Source organism: Lynx rufus, unplaced genomic scaffold, assembly GCF_022079265.1.
Source record: "Lynx rufus isolate CCGP_SWC_20201006 ecotype Redwood Valley unplaced genomic scaffold, mLynRuf1.p SCAF_2, whole genome shotgun sequence".
Taxonomy (NCBI): Eukaryota; Metazoa; Chordata; class Mammalia; order Carnivora; family Felidae; genus Lynx; species Lynx rufus.
Genome location: NW_025814834.1, coordinates 2,719,714 through 2,738,662, shown reverse-complemented (window position 1 = coordinate 2,738,662; position 18,949 = coordinate 2,719,714). Strand labels below are relative to the sequence as shown.

The 18,949-nt window shown below is 48.8% G+C and overlaps 1 protein-coding gene across 2 annotated transcripts in view; it reads left to right on the top strand.

Moving 5' to 3' along the window:
• The window catches only part of TRAF3IP1 (TRAF3 interacting protein 1), a 63,200-nt gene that overhangs the window by 27,937 nt on the left and 16,314 nt on the right, over positions 1-18,949 (top strand). The window lies entirely within an intron of this gene.

Below are 18,949 nucleotides of genomic sequence, written 5' to 3'. Positions count from 1 at the left end.
CAGTTAGGATGGGGGTGCCTGGGTGACTCAGGCGGTTGAGTATACAACTCTTGATTTCGGCTCAGGTCCTGGTCTCATGGTTGTGGGATCGAGCCCCTGTTGGGCTCCGCGCTGGGCGTGAAGCCTGCTGGGGATTCTTTCTCTGCCCTGCCCCTGCTCCTGTGTGCACAGGAGCGCTCGCTCGCGCTCTCTCTCTCAGAGAAATAAAAAAGTACAGTTTAGGGGCGCCTGGGTGGCGCAGTCGGTTAAGCGTCCGACTTCAGCCAGGTCACGATCTCGCGGTCCGTGAGTTCGAGCCCCGCGTCGGGCTCTGGGCTGATGGCTCAGAGCCTGGAGCCTGTTTCCGGTTCTGTGTCTCCCTCTCTCTCTGCCCCTCCCCTGTTCATGCTCTGTCTCTCTCTGTCCCAAAAATAAATAAACGTTGGGAAAAAAAATTAAAAAAAAAAAAAAAAGTACAGTTTATTTTTTTTCTCATTATTTTTAACATTTATTTTTGAGAGAGCGCAAGTGGGGGAAGGGCAGAGAGCGAGGGAGACACAAGATCGGAAGCAGGCTGCAGGCTCCGAGCTGTCAGCACAGAATCTGACGCGGGGCTTGAACTGAAGAACTGCAAGATCATGACCTGAGCTGAAGTCGGTCGCTCAACTCACTGAGCCACCCAGGCACCCCAAAAAAGTACGGTTTAGTAAGTGTTTCAAGGTCTGTGTATTACAGGCAGGGGAAACGCATGCTGCTGTGTTTTCTTTAGTGTGTTGGTAACTATCAGGTTTACGTTTCGCTGACTGGTCTTCTAAAAACCTCTTAGAGTTTTTTAAATAAAAGAAATTAAAACACACCGGAAAAGTTGATGTCTTTTCTGCCTTCGCCCCAGGCCCATTGTCCCCAGGGCAGTCACAGGGAAGAGCTGGTGTGAGCCTTACTTTATAAGCAGTTCCTACTGCTTCGGGGGTTTTCGGTGCTTCCCCCGGTGCTGGTCCGTTTGCCGGTCCGTTTGCTGGTCGCTTTCTTCAGGCCGCAGTGTGCTTCTGAGACCTTCCCCGTTTGGATACCTGTGGATCTAGCTTGTTCCTCTTAACTGGTAACTAGTATTCCGTGGTTTATTAATTCCTTTATTGACGGATGTCGTGTTGACTCCGCCTTCCACTGTTGTGAACACACCTCCACGTCTCCAGGCAGATGGGAGCCAGTGTCTCCGGGAACCGTAGTCAGCAAACATTTTCTGCAAAGGGCCACGCGGTAAATATTTTAGGCTTACGGGCCATACAATCTATTGCAACTTCTCAGCTCTGCTGATAGCCTGAAAGCAGCCCTAGGGAGGACAACAGGAAACGGTATGCGTGGCCGTGTTCCAATAAAACTTTATTCACAGCAGCGGGACCCAGCCTGGGGCTGGGGTTTGCGACCTTGCTTTAGCGTCTGTGCCCAGACCCAGAGCTCCTGAGCGTGCACAGAGCTTTGATTTCACCCCATACCGCCAAATTATTCCCCGACTGGCTGCACTGATTTACTCTCCCAGTGGAGCGAGACTCTGTTTCCACACGTCTGTGCCATCCACAGTCAGGACGGTGAACGTGTGTGTCGCCCTCCCCAGTGGCCTGTGCCCTTCAGAATCCCTTCCGGCCACCACTCCCGCCAGGACCCGCCAGCTGCTCCTCTGCTCCTGGTCACTCTTGTTTGTTTCCCAGAATCGCAGATGGTGGAGTCACATGGCGTGTGCTCCTTTTCGATCTGGCTTCTTTCAGTCATCGTGTTACTTTGAGACGTATCCATTTTTCAGCATGTGTCCTTTTGCTTGCTGAGTCGTGAGCCCGTTGTAAGATACACCCACTGCAGTTGTATGGATTTATCATCCTCTGTAGTGGGTGTATCCATTTGTCAGTTGATGAGCCGTGGGGTTGTTTCCAGTTTCGGCCAGTTACCCTCCCTTACGAGCCCTTGTGGGGACAAACACTTTCGTTCCTTCGGGTGAACACCTAAGAGTAAGATTGCTGGCTCACGTGGTAAACGTATATTTATCTTTTCGGGAAACCGCCGGGCTGTTTTGCAAAGTGGTTGTACCATTTACATTTCCACCACAGCAGAGGAGAATTCCAGCTTCCCCACGTCGTCGTCAGCACTCGGAACGGTCAGTCTTTCTAATTTTTTGTGTTTTAATTTGCATTTCCTTAATGGCTGATGATTATTCTCTCTTCACTGCTGGTTCCCCCTCTTGCTCTTTTCTTCGTATTGAAGTCTTAATGTTGCTAGCTTTTCTGTTCTCTTGAACGAATCCTTTCTTTTTGTTTTGCCAAGTCAATTTCTTGAGTGAGTATATTCTGTTTTCCTATTTCCTTTTTGAGTCTCTTTGGGTAATTCATATTTGAATCAGTTAGGATTAGGTTCACCTATGAGTGAAGGAGAGATCGAAAACATTAGTGGCTTAAATGACGTGGAAAGTGCTTTAGCTCCTGAGTCAGAGTCGGGAGGTGGCGCCTGTGTGACCCCCCGTGCCTCAGGGCCCCTCATGGGCCAAGGTAGCTGTCCCAGGTCCATCCAGGACTGCCTGCCAGCCAGCAGGAAGGGGAGAAGGAGAAAAGCATGCCCCTTTCCTTCCAGACTCTTTCTTGGAAGCTGTGCCTACCGCTTCCACTTCCGCGATAGTGGCCAGATCTTTGTCACTAAGGGGCCATGAAGTGAAATCTTCATTCCAGAAGTCAGCGTGCTCAGTTAAAAATCAAGGTTTTCACATAGACGAGAATTTGCCAAAATTCCTCACTGCCTGGAGTGCTCAGAAGATATTTGCAAGGCACATGGGTGAGTGGAGGAGGCTGGCTGCCTGGCTAGGGCCCGAGGGCTTCTGGAACCAGCATCTCCCACATGCGGGCTGCACATGGGGCGAAGAAGCTTTGCTGTAGAGGCGAGAGCGGAAGTCGGCGTCCCCTGGCTGTGCCTTCTCCAGCCTTTCTCCAGGCAACTGTTGCGTCCACGTTTTCCAGAGTCGTGACATAAACATGTTTCAGCTGTGCCTTTGTGATTTTAAAAATACGCCCATAGTTACGGTTTTCCTTTTCTTCCCAAAATTTTGTGTCTTTTTACCTTGAGACTTTAAAGAAACAGTTGAAATAGACACCCTCTAGCAAAGGATCAACTTTTGGTTTTGTAGATAGACACTTTTGTTTTCATTTCATTGATTTCTATTCTTTATCTTTCCTTTTAATTTCCTTGGTTATTTATGTTTTTAGTCCTTGTGTAAAATACTTAGCTCTTTTATTTTTAGCCTTTATATTTTATTTTATTTATTTATTTATTTATTTTTTTGAGAGAGAGAACATGAGTCGGGGAGAGGGGCAGGGGGAGAGGGAAACCGAATTGTAAGCAGACTCCACGCTCAGTGCAGAGCCTGCCTCGGGGCTCAACCCCACGACCCTGGGATCATGACCTGAGCTGAAATCGAGAGTCGGACGCTCAACCGACTGAGCCACCCAGGTGCCTGAGTCTTTGCCATTTTTAAAAATTAATTAATTAATCTATCTATTTTAAGTTTATTTATTTATTTTGAGAGAGAGAGAGAGGGAGAGAGAGAGAGAGAGAGAGAACAAGAGTGCAAGAGCAGGGTTGGGGCAGAGAGAGAGGGAGAGAGAATCCCAAGCAGGCTTCATTCTGTCAGTGTGTAGCCCAGTGTAGGGCTTGAGCTCGTGAATCGCGAGATCATAACCTGAGCCAAAGTCGGGCACTTAACCAACTGAGCCACCCCGGCGCCCCCTGAGTTCTTGTCATTTTAAACAGATATATTTAAGGCCGTACATTTCTCTTTAAGCATGGTTTATCTTTGAATTTTTAATGTGAATATTAAAAGTTCCTTGAACTTTAAGATGAAATACTTTATTTCTTTTTATCATGTGGGTTATTAAGAAGTCTGTTCCATAGCTTGAAACGTGAGGGTTTTTAAAAAGTCTTTTTACTGGCGATTTCTAATACAATTTCACGTTCAAAGAATATGGTCTGTATAATATCGATTATTTGGAGTCGAGCTTTCTCTGAGGTCTAGTCTGAGGGCAGTTTTCACAGGTGTTCCGGAAAGCTCGCAAGGTGTGTGTACCTTCTGTACTTCGGATCCAGACTCCAACGCGCCTGGTTGGCTGAGAGGCGGCTGTAAGAATCTCTTCGAGCTGCGTCGGCCGCGTCCGCCTGTTGCCGTTACTGGTTTATACGTACCCGTCGTAATAGTAATTGCTTGCCTTCTCTCTCTCTCCCTTAAAAATCAAACGGTAGATGTTCCCTCTGCTTTTCACATAAATTGTAGTTGCCTTTAGTCTCGGTACTTTGTGTTTTCTTTGGAGGCAGCGTGTGTTTTCAGCATGCCTGTAGCCCAGCTGTCTCTCCAGCCGGTCTTTGAAGTTGTGTTGGAAGAAAAGCTATTTCTTATTGCACTAATGGACTTGAATAACACATTATAGAATAAATATGTGAATCAGGCCGCTTTGGGCATTTTCTTCATTGTCCTGACCAACTTGCTCTCTTTTCAAGAGGAAACATAAACTCTGCTAATAGGAAGGTACTAAGCCCATGCCAGCATTTTTTTTCCTTCACATTTATGAAGGGGTTTTTGAAAAACAGGCAGAAGAGCAGTTTTATTAGTGTTTCTTGTGCTTTAAAAATACTTGCTTTCTGAACGTCATAAATAAGATGCTTGAGAGTGATGGGGGCAATTCAGAGACGGTTCCCTCACCGGGAAGTGCTGCTCGGGGTTTCTCGGGTCTGCTTCTGTCTCCTCCTACATTCTCTTTCGGGTTTCTCCACATCGTGGCCGTTCTAATCGAATGTAAATTTTAGATCCTTTTTCTTTTCATTCAAATTATTTTTTTAAATTTATTTATTTTGAGAGTGATGGTGTGAGTTGGGGTGGGGAGAGAGAGAGAGAAAGAGAGAGGGAGAGAGAGAAAGAATCCCAAGCAGGCTCCCTGCCACCAGCCCAGAGCCCAGTGTGGTGCTTGAACTCATGATCCGTGAGATCATGACCTAGCTGAAATCAAGAGTCAGACACTTAACTGACTGAGACACCCAGGTGCCCCTCATTCAAATTCTTTATTTTGAAATAGAGTATTTCTCTTAGTGGATTTCTTTTTTAGTTTATTTAAAGTTTTTATGATTTTACTCTCTTCACTTTTAAAAAAAATTTTTTTTAATGTTTATTTATTTTTTTTAATTTTTTTTAACATTTATTTATTTTTGAGACAGAGAGAGAGCATGAACGGGGGAGGGTCAGAGAGAGGGAGACACAGAATCTGAAACAGGCTCCAGGCTCTGAGCTGTCAGCACAGAGCCCGATGCGGGGCTCGAACTCACAGACCGAGAGATCATGACCTGAGCTGAAGTCGGCCGCTTAACCGACTGAGCCACCCAGGCGCCCCTTAATGTTTATTTTTGAGAGAGAGAGAGAGACCAAGAGTGAGTGGGGGAGGGACAGAGAGAGAGAGGGAGACACAGAATCCAAAGCAGGCTGCAGGCTCCGAGCTGTCAGCAGAGAGCCTGATGTGGGGCTCAAACTCACGACCCGTGAAATCATGACCTGAGCCAAAGTTGGACACTTAACTGACTGAGCCACCCTCCCCTACTCTCTTCACCTTCTTTCTTGGTCACATAAACTGCGTCTTCTGGAGGTTGTACATCTTTTCACACGTGAAGTTGGTGTGTGTGTTTAATTTGACGTGAATGTATGTATTTTACTGCCCTTCTCGGTGAAAGTTGTGATGAGGGACTAATGTAGCTATCAGCTGTCTATAGAGATTATGGACAGTCATTTGAAAGAAGCATTTCTTTGGGAATGTGTATCTTGACTCTTGACATGACCTTTTTTTTAATGTTTATTTTTGAGAGAGAGAGAGAGAGAGAGAGAGCGGGGGAGGGACAGAGAGAGAGGGAGACCAAGAATCCCAAGCAGGCTCCACACCGACCGCGCAGAGCCCGATGTGGGGCTTGAACCCATGAACTGGGTGGGGAATCGTGAGATCATGACCCGAGCCAAAGTTGGATGCTCAACCTACTGAGCCACCCAGGCGCCCCTTGAAATGACTCTTGACGGATGAAATGACCTTATCACGCACATGTTGTATTTTAGTTACAGTAAGTCGTATAGAGTGAACAATTGTTAGCTAAATTCTTACATGAACATCAGGGATTTCTATTTTATTCCCTTAGCTTGGCGATCTGAATACATCTTTAAGTTATGTCTCATTTTGGTCACTAGGTGGTGCAGTTTCATCACAAATACTTGAACCCTGTCTGAAAAATGCTCTTCAGAATCCCCCCTTAACTGAAATTCTGCACCTGATAAAAAGCATGTTTAGTTTGGACGTTTGTGGTCCCAGTATTATTGGGAAAATAGAAATACTGTTTCCATTTAAATTGCTATGAAGGAAACAAGGGACACATACTACGATATTCTTCACTGATGAGACTTCGGTGGCCAAACAGGGAACCACTGACCCTGTCTTTAGTCAGAAAGGGTGAGTTTTTGTTTATTTCAGGAAATAAGGCCATCGCTTCATGTTCCCAAGAAGTGCAGTTTCTTCCAGTATGCAGGCTGCGGGTTTTAGATTTTGGATGTAGAACTAGATTGTCACCAGCAAATTATCAACGATATCACTTAAAAATATTTACAGACACGTGCCATGGATATATCCTAGACTGTGAAAATGGTTTGGAAACCATCAAAATGTCACATGTATGTGAACTTTGTGAAGATCATTACGAGTAAATAGGCCTTCTTTGTATAAACAAAGGTCATAATGTGGATAAAGTGCAGTCCTTTTCCTGAAAATACATATGTGTAACTTAAAATTGGATTGCAAAACTGTGACTAGCTGTAGCCTTAAAAACATTTCCAACTCAAACACCCATCGTCTTCTGTTTCGTACGTTCACTCAGGGAATGGTAACACAAATAAAGATTTTATTTTTACTCAAAACGTCAACTTGAAATCCGTATCATTATATTTGTCACTTTTCTAGATTTAGTCAGTTTTGGCCTGACCAGTCATTGTGGCCTCGTGTCCATCAATATCCTATTTGCTTTGTGTAAACAAGTCTTGAGTTTGACTTTCACAGCCTGAGTCTGTGGAGTTGGGGGCTCAGTGCAGGTGCCGGTGTTGACACATGGTCCCTGCAGCACGTGAATGAGCGATCGAGTTCTAGCCTCGGGAAGAAAATCAGTTGGTAAGGATTAGAATGCAGATCAAGGTCAGTCACCGTGACCGTAAAAGGTGGGCGAAGCTCAGCGGACCCCAGTGCGCTTGTGCGGAGAGCAGTCGGAGAGCAGTTCTAGAAGCTACGGCCGCCCGGCGAGTGTGGGCCTGCCGCGGGGGAGACTGGTGAAGCCCCGGCCCTGCTGGAGAGTTCTGTCCGGTTTGCAGAGCCGTGAAGACTTTCAGAAGTACCCAGTGAGACCTCACGAGGGTGTTAAAGGGAAAAAGACCCTTGGAGAGGAGAGGCTTACCCGCGATCGGGCTGAGCCTGGGCGAGCCGTTGGCGTGGTCTGGCTTCATTCTCGGCTGGGAGCCATGTTGCTGGGCGGGGGCCCTGGGGTCTCTGCTTGCCCGGGGCCGAGTGGGGGTTCCTCAAGTGACAGCGGTGAGGAGAGCCATGGCAGCTCTCCCCTCTTGGGTCTCGTCCCCACACGTGACCACCTCCAGTGTCACCCTGGCGCCCGGCACCCAGAGGGTTGGGACGCCCCAGCACCCGGCCCCAGGCCTTGTGCTCCAGGCCTATGTCCCATCTGTCATCTGGCTCCTGGACACAGGGTCTTAACTCAGGAAGGCACACGGGCTCCTCGGCCACAGCAGGCGGGTCTCAGATTTCCAGGAAGCCCCGCACGTGTTGGGACACAGGCCCTGTCGTGCGTGGAGCTCTCGGCTGTAGGAGGAGCAGTTGTTTCCAGAGTTATTTTCATCCCGAAATTCCATGTTTCTTGGCTTCACTTTAGACAGATTTATTTCTTGGTGACTTTTTTCCTTATTCTTATTTTTGTCCTTTCTAAAACATACACATTTGTGCTCATTGTTTTAAGTGAGAAACGCATTTGTTTTATTTTCCGAGTTCCCATCTGTGTTGTTCCTGCCTGTTTGCTTCTGACTTGAGAAGCAGCTTCCCGTGAAGCACTCTGCTGCCCGAGGGACAGGCTTGGTGGATAAATGACCTGTTAACCCGGGCGACATGGGCTCAGAAGGGGCCGACATGGCCAACCAGTGACATGGCTTTCTCCCTTTTCTCTGGGAGATGGGTTTCAAGGCAATTTTTAGGGTAAAAAACTGAAATGCTTGACATCACAATACACACTTTGATTTCCTACTTGTAGCAGTGATGCACGTATAATTTTTCATATTGGAGCATTATCAAGGTTTTCTGATTGAATTCTCCAAACCTTTCTTTCTGGCCAAAGACCCCTCCCCACCAGCCGGGACCCCTTAAATAACTAACAGAGCCTCTTGGAAAGCCTTCTCACCGAGGCCAGGACTGGCAGCCACTTAGTGAAGAGCTTGCATTATGTCAGGGTTTTGCTCTACATAAGCCTTAAACTTCACAGAAAATTCTTGGGGCGCCTGGGGGGCTCGGTCGGTTAAGTGTCTGACTTCGGCTCAGGTCATGATCTCAGGGCTAACGAGTTCGGGCTCTGCGCTGACGGCTCAGAGCCTGGAGCCTGCTTCTGATCCTGTGTCTCCCTCTCTGTCCCTCCCCCACTCACGCTCTCGCGCTCTCTCTGTCTCTCAAAAATAAGAATGAACATTAAAAATTTCTGATTTCATAGAATATTCTTAAATCCCCTTACAAGAAAAAAAAATTAAGATAAAACAGAAATGTGTTTATTTCAGACATTTGGTTTTCTGTAAATTATGAATAAAATACACCTCATGTTGACGCATGGTCTGAAGTTCACTCTGATAGGTGTGCTTCCTGTTACAAACACGATGCATTCAAAATGTTTTCTTCATTAGGTTTTGAAACTCGGGAGTAATTTCCAAATACGCGTATTTTGGGTACTCACTAGGTTTCCAGGTAGCTTGTGAAAGCTTTATTGTGCTACAAATAGATTTCATTTGCATTGAAAGATGATAGAAAATTATGTTGTAATTGTAACAAATAAGCCGAATGGACTTAATCATTTTACACAGCGTTAAAAGCAACTTTTGAAGAAAAGCAGATTTAGAAGCAGGTCAAACATTTTAAGTTGTGAGGGGCACTTTTGGGAACTTTCAGATCCTCCCGAGATCTGAGTGATCACGGTGTTGAAGGTCCTGGCAGAGCATGTCGCGTTGTCCTCGCGGGGTCTGCCCTGCTGGGCCCATTTGGGGCCTTGTGGGTTGCGCTCAGCCTCCAGCAGGTGGAGCAGCCCCCGGTCTGGGAAGGAAGGGCTCCTCCCACTGCGCGTCCCCGTGCGTGGTAGCGGCCACCATAATGTCCTAACGCTCGGCCAGCTTCGCTTGGGTGTGCCGCGGCTCAGAGAAGGGCCCCTCACCCCCACCCGCAAACTGCTCAAGAACCAATGGCCGACCTCATCCCTGAGTAGTTGACCGATTGCTGCAGACCGGGACCTTCTGCATCAGCACCCCAGGAGCCCGGGCCTCCCAGCGCGCCCTGCATAGAAGCGCCCAGCCTGGAAACAGTGCGCCCTCTGCACTTCCGTGACCTTGTCGACCTTGAAGAGGGTCAGCTGTTTCGTGGAGGGGCCCTTGGGCTGGGGGGTGGGGGTGGCGGGGGTTGCTCACGGTTAGATGCAGGTAGGGCCTCCGGGGCAGGAATCTCCAGAAGGGAGGCGGCTGATGGCCCAACATCATCCGTCCCAGGGCGCGTTTCCCGCCACCCCGTGACTGCGGTGCTCGCCCGGGTCTCCCCACGCGGAGGACCCTGCCAGGCTGCCCCACTGTCTGCCTCCTTTTCCCCCTGTGATGACTCGCGTTTTCTGGAAGGTACCGTGAAGTGTGAGTGTCCTGCGCTTACTTACTCTCAGTGTGACCTCTTGTTCATATCATCGCGGGCTCACGTGGGCGGGGTTCCTCGAGGGTGTAGACGCTCTGCCTCCTGTGTTGGTGCTCACGGTGTGTCCGCTTTGTCCAGTGGGGGCCCCTTCAGGTGGGCGTCCGCGTCCTTGCCGGCTGGTCTGGCTGCCTTCTTAGCTCACTGGGGTGTCCAGCGCCGCCTCTACTCTCCCTGCGCCCGGAGCCGCCATTTCTCCTGCTCCCTCTTGGCGGAAGCCAGATCTGCTGTCTGTGTGCCCACTGCCTTTGTGGTATGTCAGCTCTCAGGCCCGCTCAGGGTCCGAGCCACGGGAACTGTGTGTGTGTGTGTGTGTGTGTGTGTGTGCGCGTGCGCGCGCACCATGGGCATCGGCTAGTTTCTTCCCTTTGTTTATAATTCCCTTGTCTGGTCATGAGGAACATGTTGTTGTCCTTAATAGATCGAGTCGGTGAATGAATCCCGTGTCTCCTGCTGCTGCTGTCACCGCTGTCCCGGGTGCATGTCGTCTACACCCACCTTGGGCTCCAGCAACCCCTGCCCCGTGGGCAGGCTCCTCATCACTGCTGGGCTAGCCATTTTCCCCGGATAGGACTCCCTCCACCCTGTGCTGGCTGCTGCACCCCTCCCCCACGTGGATGTCCTGACTCCGGGCCCTGTGGCTCTCCCCTCCCCCACCCTGGTGCAGGTGCTCCCTCGATTGGCCCATCTAACGGGCTTCTGAACTGAATGGTTCAGGAGGAAAGAACCACCAAGGACTTTCCCCTGGAATGGAATCTCGTCAGGTGGAGACCTATGTCTCTTCTGTGGCTGGCAAGGTGCTAGACGAAAGTTACCCTTAACTTGTTGACTAGATGAATTTCAGCGAATTAATTAAACACAAGTCACAAGAGACGGGTAAGTGGACGGGAACAAATGATCACGTATGAGGCAGCACCTGGCAGAATGAACTAAAACCCTGTGCGGAAAGACAGTGGAAGTTTTCACGATGCTTCTGGAGGAAAAGGGGACCTGGTAAGCAGGTGCCGTAGCCTCGGGGAGCCCCACACTGACCCCTCACCTTGTGTCCTGGTGCGGAGCCCTGCATGGCCTGGCCCCAGGCCTGGGAAGCAGGCACGGCTGTCTTGCCCCGTAGTTTTCTGCCCCGATGTGGACGTTGTAGTTTGGACAGTAATACAGATTTCAAAGTAAAGTGTGATGAGAATGGTAAGTTTCTGACCTAGATGGGATGTTGAACAAAGTATGGTTTTTTAGAGGCACTTGGGTCCTTTCACAGAGAGCGAGCACTTAGCCTGCTGTGGGTCTGCCCTTAAAAGGGCTTTTATGTTCCAGGAAAGAACATATTGTAAGAAACAATAGGTTCTTTTCTTTTTTTTTTTTTTTTTTAATTTTTTTTTTTTTTTCAACGTTTACTCATTTTTGGGACAGAGAGAGACAGAGCATGAACGGGGGAGGGGCAGAGAGAGAGGGAGACACAGAATCGGAAACAGGCTCCAGGCTCTGAGCCATCAGCCCAGAGCCTGACGCGGGGCTCGAACTCACGGACCGCGAGATCGTGACCTGGCTGAAGTCGGACGCTTAACCGACTGCGCCACCCAGGCGCCCCAACAATAGGTTCTTTTCAAAAAAAAACAAAGTCAGAGTTGCTTTTAGATTTGCTCTGCAGCCCTAACTGCTGGAAGAAGAGGGAGCTGGGGCTGCAGGATTTGTAGGGAAACAGGTGGACTCGGGATTCTTACTATTTAGTCACGTTGGCATTACAGATGTAGAAGTCAGGAAAGATCTACCCAGATGTTGGACGGGCTCAAAAAACATTGCTCTTGGATTCTCGAAAAAATAAATTGCCTAAGACCTAGTTCACCCAGAGAACTAGGAAAAGCAAACGTGAAAAACCCACACCTCTGCAGAAGCAGGGGGCAGACCTGTGCTGACGGGTGCAGGGGCCACCTGTCCCCTGGGGTGTGTAAGCACCTGAAAAGCTCCAGTCCGACCTGAAACACATAGTATAAAATTCGCAGTGGGGGGGGCGCCCGGCTGGCTCAGTCGGTTAAGCATCTGACCATTGGTCGCGGCTCAGGTCATGATCTCACAGTTAGTGAGTTCAAGCCCCGCGTCAGGCTCTGCGCTGGCAGCATGGAGCCTGCTTGGGATTCTGTCTCCCTCTCTCTCTTCCCCTCCTCTGCTAGCGTGTGCTCTCTCAGGAGTAAGTTTTGCAAAGAGAAGAAAAGCAGCCAGTCTGGCCTGAAACACAGTTTTATGGAAGAATAACATAAGAATCGACGGTAGAGGGCCAAGGGAGGTAAAGTCACATGAAAATCATCATTCAGAACTTGCCCCCTTCACTTTCTTTTAGGTGTTTTTTTGATGACTGAGTTCTTAATTTTAATGTAATTAAATTGCTCGGCCTTCACGCTTACATTTCATGTTTTTGGTGTCTCAGTTAAGAAATCCTCCTCTGTCCTTAGGCCAGAAAGATACTTAATCTCTTTAAAAGATGAAAACTTTGTTTTGACACTTCAGTCCTTAATCCACCTGGAGTTGATTTTCCTGTGTTGTGTTGAGACAGAGGTGCTGTTGGTTTTTTTCCCAGTAGGAATAACCAGCTTTTCATCCTCCCCACATGGCTCCGTGATGTTACCTCTGCCGTATGCGAAAGTTACGCATGCCTGCGGCGCTCTCTGGATCCTGGACCCCAGAGCTTAGCAGGCTTTTTCTGGAAAGGGTCGGCATGCACGCATTTGCAGCTGCGAGAACCACGCACGCTCTGTCACCGGTCTTCAGCTTCGCGGCCATAAACAGCACGCAGACGGGCGAGTGTGGCTGGGCTCCGGTAAAACTTTATTTACGGATGCTGAAAGGCAAATCGTCTAGAACTTTCATGTGTCCCAAAATATTACCCTTTCGATGTTGTTTTCAACTTTGTTTTGTAAAAGCCGCTCTTCGCTTGCGGGCTGAACCGAAAGAAGAGGCCGTGGGCCCGGCTGCAGGCTGCGGTCTGTTCTCCCTGGCCCTGCCCGATTCCACACTGCTTCGATCAGCTTTATGAACAGGCCTTGTGTCTGGTGATGTGCCTCTTCCCGGTCCTTACCTCCCGTAGAGGTACTGTAAGCAACTTCTTTTTTTTTTTTTTTTTAATTTTTTTTTTAACGTTTATTTATTTTTGAGACAGAGAGAGACAGAGCATGAACGGGGGGAGGGACAGAGAGAGAGGGAGACACAGAATTGGAAGCAGGCTCCAGGCTCCAGGCTCCGAGCCATCAGCACAGAGCCCGATGCGGGGCTCGAACTCACAGACCGCGAGATCACGACCTGAGCCGAAGTCGGACGCTGAACCGACTGAGCCACCCAGGCGCCCCATGTAAGCAGCTTCTTGAACGCCACAAAAAACCCTCTTGGGAACTCAGCAGGAGTGTTGGTGAACACGATCTCTCCGTGTATTTGGCCTCCTCTGATGCCTCTCAGTGAACATCTGTGACTTTTTTCCGTGGCTCTTGTGCCCATCATTTGGTAGATTTGTATCTGGGCACTCTAGAGGTTGTTCTGCTCTTGGAAAGACTCTGCTTTAGATTTTTCTCCTGGTCATTGGTGGGTACAAGCTGTTGAGTGCTTGCGATCACTTCCTCGATAAAACTGTTGTTTGAAAAAGACGTCTGTTGATCCTTCTGTGTTTCCTGTGCCATGGGAGCAGCTGGATACTAACCCAGAGAGGAGTGAGGTACAGACAGGTACTGTTGTCACCCCTGGTTTGAGGCGGGGGCATCAGGGGGGACTTGTGTGGGGCCATGGGAATGCTGAGAACCAGAGCCCGGGTGCAGGTGCAGGCGTGTGGCCCGCGTCTGAGCTCCTCCCCTGCGCTGTGCCCGTGTCGCCGTTGCCCCGAGACCCAGTGGCCTTGTTCCTCCTCTCCGGTCCTAACGCTGTCCTCACCGCTGTCCAGTTACTCCCACTGGACCTCCAGTTCGAGAGGAGCGATAACAGCGATAGTAACACCTTCTTCCTTTCTGATTTTTAGTAACAGTTCTGGAATTTACCCGTTTCTGACTGACTTAATGCAGCATCGAGCAACCTAACAGACTGACAAAGTCTGATTTTTTTCCTCCTATGGGGCTTTCTCATGAATGGGCGTTGAATTTTATTGAATGCTTTTTCTGCATTGAGGTAATTCCGTTTATTTCTTTAGTTCGCTAAATGGCATTTATAGCTTTCTGATATTAAGTGATCGTTCCATTTCTGAGATGAAACCAACATTGCTACACTGTCTTCTCTTTTTCATCCATTGGTCGATTCTGGTTGCTAATTAGTATTTTTCTATTTATATTCGCGGATGGGATGGGCCCATGATTTTCTTTTCCTCATATGATCCTTATCTTGTGTTAGTCCCAAGGTGAAGAGTGAACCAGGGAGAGTTCTTTTCTGTGTTCTAGAAGATACAGTAGATGATAGAAAGAAAGGTATGTTTCTTGACATTTTGGTGGGACTTGTCCATAGAACCATCTGAGTGTGATGTTTCCTTTATAGGAAAATTTTAGGCTACTGCTGTTACTTTTATATTAATTATGGGAGCATTCAGGCTTTCTGTTTCTTCTTGAGTCAGTTTTGGTTATTAATTTCTTTTAAGTCCTCAAGTTTATTGGAAAGAAGCTCTCGATAGAATCCTTTTAACATCTGCTTTATTTGAAATTCAGTTTTGTTCTGTTTTTATTAATAATGCTACTAATTTGTATTTTTTCTTCTTTTTTTGAGGCAGTGCTTCCAGAAGTTTGTCTGTTAGTCTTTTTAAGCCAATAGTTTTTGGTTCCATTGACCTTCTGTTTTGTATCTTTGTTCTTTTCACTGATTTCTCCCGTTTTCTAAATTTCCTTCCTTTTCTCTCTTTGTGTTTATTCTGTTGTCCTTTTGATTTCTAAGTTGGACACTTACATTACTAATATTTGTTTAGCCTTTTTTTAAACCTTAATATGAACTTGTTTTACGATTACAAGTTACGGTGTTTTGTGCGTCCGTATTCCCTCACCAGCCATTTATTTATCACCTGCTGATTGTTGGGCGATCTCCCAGGCTTGTAATCAGAAGTGGATGTGTAACGTTACCAAATGTCTTTTTGGCAGCTGTTGAGATTATCATCTATTAATAGATTCCTAAAGCTGAGCAGTTCTTACGTTCCTAAAATAACCTTTGCCTGGTCATAGTCTATTAATTATCCAATGCAAAACCATATTCAGTTCACTAGTATTTAATTTATTTTTTGTTTGTTTACATTTTATTTATTTACTTAAGTAATCTCTACACCCAGTGGGTCTCAAACTCACAATTCCAAGATCAGGAGTCACATGCTCTTCTCACAGAGCCAGCTAGGCCCCTCAGTTTACTAATATCTTTAAATGGAAGTCTATATTCAAGTGACATTGGCCTGAAGTTTTCACACACGTGTGTGCTGTTGTTGTTAGTTGTTAGGAACACGATTATGTTCATTTTATGTAATTTTTTTAAGTTTATTTGTTTTGAGAGACAGTGAGTGAGCACAGGAGGGGCAGAAAGAGAGAGAGGGAGAGAGAGAATCCCAGGCAGTGCAGAGCCTGATGTGGGGCTTGAACTCACGAACTGTGAGATCGTGACCTGATCCGAAACCAAGAGTCGGACACTTCACTGACTGGGCCCCCCCGGTGCCCCTATGTAATTAATTTTAAAAAAAAAAAATTTTTTTTTTTCAACGTTTTTTATTTATTTTTGGGACAGAGAGAGACAGAGCATGAACGGGGGAGGGGCAGAGAGAGAGGGAGACACAGGATCCGAAACAGGCTCCAGGCTCCGAGCCATCAGCCCAGAGCCTGACGCGGGGCTCGAACTCACGGACCGCGAGATCGTGACCTGGCTGAAGTCGGACGCTTAACCGACTGTGCCACCCAGGCGCCCCTGTAATTAATTTTTATAAAAGTTTTTCCCACGCCCTAGAATAGTGTAAGTCAGAGGAGTGATCTGGTTCACGGAGGTCGTGGAACTGTGGGGCTGCGTGCCCTTCCGTCCTCTCTGGGGGTGCGTCTCCCCAGGGCTGCTGCTTAGGGGCAGGAGCTCACTTCCTATTCAGTGACAACTTGAGGTCCGGCAGCCCGGAGCCTGCGTGGTTCTGTGGGCAGCCGTTGCCGACACGGCCCGGGTTCCTTTGCTCTTGCCTGCGGGGCACGTGGGTGTGAGGCCTGGGAGAGTCCTTCTCCGGTGTGCTCCCAGTGACTCCTCGTGTTGTCCCCCTTCCGTCCTGGCCCCAGGAACCCTGGGATGAACAGAGTCCAGCTGCCCTGTGGCAGGGGCTCAGCAGGATCCCAGAGTTACACGGTTTGTGCCTCACGGGTACTCCAGTTGTCCTTGGGAAGTAGGGAGGAGCAGGTGTCTCTACACAATCAGGGCCTGTTTTCCTGAGGCCCAGGTCTCTCCCTGCTCTCGTCTGTGCTGCCGGTCCGGAGTTTTCTGGAGGCAGGCTGCTGGTATCTCGGGCCTGCTGGACTGTAGGAGGACCTGTCGGAGAAAACTCCCATTTCGCTTAGAGACCCTTCCCGTCACCACGCAAGTCCCTGCACACAGGCCGCCCTTCAGAGGGGCCTTCCCTGTCCAGCGGCTCCATTAGTCCTCCCCCTACCCCATCGCCCACCAGTCTCTCTCTGACCCTGCTCGACCTCCTTCCCCGGCGTCCGCCGCTCACTGAGACCGTGGCTGTGGTTTTGGATTGACTTCGGGTGGCTGGAGGAGTCGGGCATGGCGAGCACAAGCCAGAGCTCACCGCCTCGTCTGCGCCAGCGGGTCGGGGCACCTGCCGCATGTGGTTGCCAGCGTGGCCTCGCCACTTGCAGGGGAACTTGGGACCTGACTTCCTGTGTTTGAATTTGCCTTTGCTCTTCTAGTGTTTCGACTCATTCCGTGCAGTCTCCACTAACCCCATGACGTTTATTTTCCGCCGAAGACCTCGGATAGCCTGACTTCTCGTTACAGGCCTGCGCGTTTCTTTGCCAGTTCACGTGCCGACCGTTAACATGCGTGGCCTTCACGTTGCCCAGAGACTGCCGGGTGTGATTGATGGTGAATTCGATCTGGTACTTCGGGGCTATGAAATACAGTCAGAATTTAAGAGGCTAAATATGTAAAAGCAGAACTGGAACCAGAACTGTAAGAAAGATTGTAGCAGTAGGCTTGGCAAAAAATGATGAAGTCTAAAATAGCAAATCCAATTAGTTAATAAAGGGATGGAAATAAGAAGCAAAATAATTTAATAATCTTGGTGGTCATTTCCAGAGATGGTAGGGAAAAGGGAAAAATACTTAAAAAAAATTTTTTTTAATGTTTATTTGTTTTTGAGAGACAGAGAGAGCGTGAGTGGGGGAGGGGCAGAGAGAGAGAGGGAGACACAGAATCCGAGGCAGGTTCCAGGCTCTGAGCTGTCAGCACAGAGCCCGATGTGGGGCTTGAACTCACGGACCCATGAGATCATGACCTGAGCTGAAGTCAGATGTTTGACTGAGCCACCCAGGCACTATGGGAAAAGTACTTTTAAAGTATATTTTTAGGGACACCTGGGTGGCTCAGTCAGTTAAGCATCTGACTCTTGATTTTGGCTCAGGTCATGGTCTCACAGTTTGTGAGTTCAAGCCCCATATCGGTCTCTAAGCCTGGTTGGGTCTCTCTCTCTCTCTCTCTCTCTCTCTGCTCCTCCTTCCCCCAGTCCCTGACTCACGTGAGCTCTCTCTCTCACAAAAATAAATAAACATTAAAGTGTATTTTTTTTTAAGTTTATCTATTTTTGAGAGAGAGAGAGAGTGCGAGCAAGGGAGTGGCAGAGAGAGAGGGGTGGGACAGATGATTCAGAGCAGGCTCTGTGCTGACAGCAGAGAACCCAATGCAAGGCTTGAACTCACGAACTGTGAGGTCATGACCTGAGCTGAAGTTGGACACTTAACCGACTGAGCCCCCCAGACGCCCCTAAAGTGTGTTTTTAAACTTAGATTTTTTGTGGCCCCTGCCTGTAGCATGGAAAGTGATTGTAAAATGTAAAGCAAGTGAACTTGGAATCTTATGTCCTTTGAAAGGTACTTACAGGTACGTCTGCTTAGAGCCATTGGTGCATTAGGACCATATTATTAAATACTGGTGCCAGGGCCCCTCCTCAGACCCATTAGATCAGTCTTTGGGCACGGTCCTGGCATCGGTAGCTTACAAAGTTCCCCAGGTGATTCTAATGCACAGCCAGGGACCAGAAGCTGCCGTAGAACTTCTGGTCCAGATGGTGCTGGGCCCTGGAGGAACAAGGTGGGAAACTGCCTATGCTGGCCTGTGGTTCCTGTGCACAAGGCTGATCACGTCAACCCCTCCAAAGACCCCCGGAAGTCTTAATGCTAGGAGAGGACAGAGCCTGTCCCTGCCTGGGTCCCTGGGTGGTGGCGGTAACCGGATCTGGCTCATTTGAGCGGGAAGCTATGGAGGTGAGGCCGATATTGAAGCTTCTTCCTAACCAATAGAAAGCGTGCCCCGCTGCCCTTGCCCGGTGGCCTGGGTGTGGGCCAGTTATACATCTTCCCTTTGCTCCCATGAGTGGATGGGGACCTGGACGGATCCCTGGATGACCCATGTGCCCAGGTTGCTGTGTGAGCACCAGGGATGAGCCCATCCCTCCCTGAGCACATTCGCTGATCTCATGGCGCTCTGCCCTCCAGGTAGCACTGCTGTGAGAGGCCCGCACACACCTGGTGATCTCTGAGCCCCGAAACCTATGTAACACACAGGCGTAAAGAGACCAGGGGAGTGTGTGGTGGGATGAACGTGGGAGAGACGCGTGTCCGTGACTTCGATTGCGTGCACATGTGTGGGGCGTGCGTAAACGCTAGTGCGGCGGCAGGAAAGATCTGCAAGGACCTTCCTGGGAGCGACTTCTGCGATGATCTCAGTTCTTCCCAGTCTGTTAAGTCTGCTCCTCTGGCTTG